The sequence below is a fragment of the Pterocles gutturalis genome, unplaced genomic scaffold, assembly GCF_000699245.1.
Source record: "Pterocles gutturalis isolate BGI_N339 unplaced genomic scaffold, ASM69924v1 scaffold20764, whole genome shotgun sequence".
In the NCBI taxonomy this organism is placed as follows: domain Eukaryota; kingdom Metazoa; phylum Chordata; class Aves; order Pterocliformes; family Pteroclidae; genus Pterocles; species Pterocles gutturalis.
The window spans coordinates 94,412-99,380 of record NW_010134053.1 but is presented as its reverse complement, the minus strand read 5'-3'; positions in this window follow the sequence as shown (position 1 = coordinate 99,380).

Here is a 4,969-nt window from a genome sequence, read left to right as displayed (position 1 = left end):
AAGGGGCTTCCTCGAGTGCAAAAGAGATGAGGCTGATGTGCTGTATACAACCTAGTAGGGTGGATATAATTCCCTGCAGTATCAAAAGACAAGATATATCGGAGCAGATCACCAAAAAAAGTTAAACTAAGATACTCTGTGTGCCCTGAGTAGTTAAGACAGTTTTTCTGCATCATGATATATGAACTGACCAGTTTGTACCAGAGGTAACTCTGCCGTGTGCAATGTAGGCATGCTCTAAAACTCAGTGGGTGTGATTCATCTCGCCAGACTCCCAACGTCTGCAGTGCAACTGCCTCTAATGGAGCTGGGCACCTGCCTGGAAAATAATGGGCACTTTTAGGAAATGATGCAATTGACCTACTCTGGCATGAAATGAATCATGTCTCCAAAATACTTGTTCCTCACACAGAGCCGACTGGCAGGCTGGAGTTCAGGTGCCGATCTGTGTGTTTGGTCAGAAGAAATGTCACTCTGTTCCCGGGACAAATATAACTCAATCTGTCGCACGAAGCAGAAGAAGAGAAAGTAGAAAGTTAGCTTTATGCCTGATCCGGAGACTAGCAATATCAACTGAAGGACTTCCACTGATTTTATACCTAGTCTGAATTTGTCACCTGCATGACTCTCTAAAGCACTTTGCCCCAAACAACTTTTCTGTAATCTATACTGCTATTGAAAACTTCCTTCCTCCCTCCCCAACACATCCTGAGATACTGGTATATTCCAGATTTTAGATCAGTCTTGACTTTGAGGAGTATGAATTTGTGATCCCATGCACTAGCACCCTAAATAACCAAAAGTTTGCCTTTCTGACATTTAGGGCCCTGACTCTACTTTTTGCCCATCCTGTACCCCTCAAGATTGGGAATTCTCTTAGACTGCTGCAGCCCAGGCTACATCCCACCCCAGTCTTGACCTCTCTGATAAGTTCTTCCACATTAGAGAGCAACAGGTCCAGCAGCACCTCTCCTCTGGTCAGACTCTCCATCACCTGGACTAGCAAGTTGTCCTCAACTCACTCCAGCACTTTCCCAGACTGCTTGCCATTTGCTGCACCACTTTTCCAGCAGATGTCCAGGTAGTTGAAGTTCCCCATCAGGATCAGGACCTGCAAGCATGAGTCTTCCTGCAGTTGAAGAGAGAACTCTTCATCTCCTTGATCCGTTGGCCTGTAGTAGACACCAACCACAAAGTTTTCTTTGTTGGCTTGGTCTCTAATTTTCACCCATGAACTCTCGATCTGCGCATTGCTGTTCTTCAAAGATAGCTCTGTGCTATCAATCCCATTTTTGGCATGGAGGGCAACTCCCCACCTCACCTTCCTTGCCTGTCCCTTCTGAACAGTTTAGAGCCATCAATCACAGCTCTCCAATTATGTGATTCATCCCACCAAGTTTCTGATTATAGTTTTCCACCTGGGCAGCAGCTACCAGCTCCTCCTGTTTGTTTCCTATGCTGCATACATCCATGAAAAGGCACTTGAGCTGGGCCATCAGCCACATCACCTTTTTAAAGGAGTTCACCCTAACTCCCTTGAGGTAATTGGCAGGTGTTTCCTTGTTGCTTCCTGATGCCTCAGCACCTGTTTATCTTTTGTAGATAAAGATATCAGGTCTTTCCTAAAAAAAAAATAAATAAATAAATAAAAACAAACAAAACAAAACCAAGAATAACCACAAAACAACCCACAAAAAACCCACAGCTTTACTTCTAATTCTTTTCTTTTTTTAATTTTCAATGTCTTAAAACCCACCAGGAACTAACAAAATAATGCCTTTTTCAAAAGGATAGTGTGCTATATATTCTTTAATGGAAAAAACTCTTTGCTTGGAACGTTTCGTTTTTAATGAAGCCATGATTTTCAATAAAAAAGAGTTGATACAGAAAGTTTTACTATTTTTAGTAGAAAAGTTTACAGTCTCTCCTATGCATCACAAAAAATATTCTGCAGATCATCTTTAGTAACATTTTAAAATACACATATACAAAATTCTGAGCTGAAACCAAGGTGGTGTTTTTCATATTCAAGGAAATAAAGTTGATATTCTATCTGAACTATGAAAAACACACACAGCCTCTCAGTCAGATATAAAGATAATCCCCAAAGACATTCTTCTGTATTTTTATTGAACAAAAAGGAGGAAGACACAGGGGGAATACAAAGAGATAAGCATTGTAATTAAAGCAAAAGGTATCAGTAAATTAGACAGGGAAAAAATAGCCTATAAGCTCCATTATGAAGTACAGACTGTAAAGACCAACAGATGACATCCATAAAAAAACCAAAACCTCTACAAATAGCAGGGGACTTGCAAATAAGCCAAATCATCAAATTGCACATGCAGGTCTGTAGGGTTGCGTGTGAGCTAGGTGCCAGTTCATTAACCCAAACGACCTACAGTGCTGCAAAATCAGATTATTGTTGAGTCTGCCATTCATCAGCTCCTCTCTGCCTTGAACTCCTGCTCCTGCTTGGGAAATAATTGTGCAAGATTTACTGAGAGCAACGTGATCTGGGGCCTCTTGCTCTTCTTTGATAGCATCAGCATGTCTCAGGTCAGCTCAGCACAGGTGGAGTTCACCAAAAGAGCCCACCCGATTCTCTTCTGGCTTATTCAGTTCCTCAGACAGAGCCCACCTATGTTGCATCAAGGACCTGATTCCTCATAAAACTTTTGGGAAGATCTTCCCTCTGGAAAAATGAGCCATAACTCCTGAATGATATGAGAGATCTCACAGACATCATCTAAATGGTTGAAAGAATAATCAGAAAAGCCACACACTAGCAATAGATGGTTTTAGGCTGGAAATAAAAAGAAGGTTTCTAATCATGGCAAACACAGGGGTCTGGGATAGCGTCCCAGTAGAAGCATGCATATGGACTGGAGTCAGAAATCACGCCAATTTTAGGATGAACCTCGACAGACTTTGGCTGTGGATGATGGTGATACCTCAGGATCTGATGCTATGATCATTAAAGTCCTTCTGAATCCCATGCTCTATGTTGCCAGTTTTTCCTGGCAAACTGTGAAACATAAACTGTTTTCAAGCCTTTCCTCCTACTGCACCAAGAAGGGAGAGTGAAGCCGTATGAGCAAAATGACATCTTATATTACCTTCTCTCTTCTCCACCTCATAAAAATTTTCTTCATTTCTCAGTGTGATTTAAGACTTTATAAGAAGCAGATTAAATAAAGCTCATTTTTAACAGTTCTTTTTTTTCCCTGTTTACTTATTTGTTTTGATCAGCTACAGACAATGCATGCACTGGCAAACCATAAAACACAGATCTGATGTCTGATTAACAAGACTTATATTGCCATCTTACTGGGCAGAAAAAATGATGCAATCTTTTTATTTTATTAACAATGAAATAAATATATTGTTCCTGAGAGTCTGGAACAACACGCAGAAGCATGGAGCAAGACCAGCAGCCCCAGGAACACGGTCACTCCAGGGTAACACATGATTGAAGCCTGATTTAATGTCAGAAATGTGGAAAATAAGACAGAAGGATGGAAAAAAAAAAAAAAAAAGTGGACTGAGCTCTGCAGGCATTCATTAATATTTGCCATGTTTTTCCCAAAATCCTCTACTGGTCCTCGGTGAATCCCAGGCTAAGTGTTGAGTTTGGGGGATTCCAGTCTCTCCCAGCCTGACCCCAGCAAAGCACGCCTACTCAGCATGTCTTGGTAGCACATCCCCCAAATTCACTTTGCTTTCCTGAACACGATGAAATTGTGACACACACAAGCCAGGTCTTTAAGCAGGTATGTCTTTTCAATTAACAAATTCTCCAAATTATGAAGAAAACAAGACTGAAGGCTAGGCATGTTGCACCCATGATTTTTTAATTATTTTTTTACTATTATTATTATTTAAAACACTAAATAAGAACTTAGAAACCTTAACTCAGTTTTTCTTGTGATTGTACAATAAGCAGATCAAAAAGACAAATGAGAAAATTTATCTTTGCATCCATTTGGAGCTGAGATCCCAATTTGGAACCCAGATTTAAAATCCTGCTCCTGCAGAGAGCATGATATTGGTATGTAGAGCACCAGGTCTGTTCCTGGCACCGGCTGCAAAAATGGCTGCCGGCTGCACAAATGGCTGCTTGGGGACACTGAGCCCCCGATGTCATTCTGCTGGGGGAAACCTGTCATGCAGGGAGAGGGATAGGTCAGCTCAGAGCAGGCTTTCACCAGGGCACTCCGCTCCAGAGCGAGCACATTACAGAGAGAAGCTGGAAACCCATGAACTGCCTTTTACGCTGCTGCAGCGTGTTTACAGCAGATGCAGCACATTGGCACTGCACGGACGTTCTCGCTGCAGAGAGCGTTTCTAACACCCATCACAAACACTTAGTGGAAGGAACATCAGGCTAGCTCTGAAAAAAAACAGCCAGAATGTAATCTTCTGAGAGAGAAAAGGGAAAGATAAATTTGCCAAAGATAATCTCTCTACACATTAATTTTCATTTCTTCTCTTAGCTTTAGCCAGGAATCCAGATTGGTTTCTAGTTGTTTATTTTAGCTGAATTAATCTACGAAGGACCATTTTCATTGTATTTCCATTAGATACAGATGCCATCACTATGTGCCAGTGCATATTACCAGGCAATTAATCTCCAGAGTTATTATTTTCCTTTTTATTGAAAGCAAATATTCCTGAGTTCAGAAAGCCATGTAAAGGCTTGGAACAGCTTAGCTAAATTCCATGCTAAAGGCACGATGCTGTTTGGAAAGAAATTCTCTGTAAAACTACAAGACTATGCTCTTTTCTAGTATAATTTGTCCCTAATATAAAGCAGACTTCCCATAGTTTGAGTGTCTTTGCAAGCTCCCGTGACATTATCACTCAAAACTCTTACTCCTTTGTTACCCACTGTTAAAATGAAAAGTTCTTTTTCCGGCACACACAAGCCGGAGGTGACACAATTAAATGAAACTATTTTTTTTTTAGC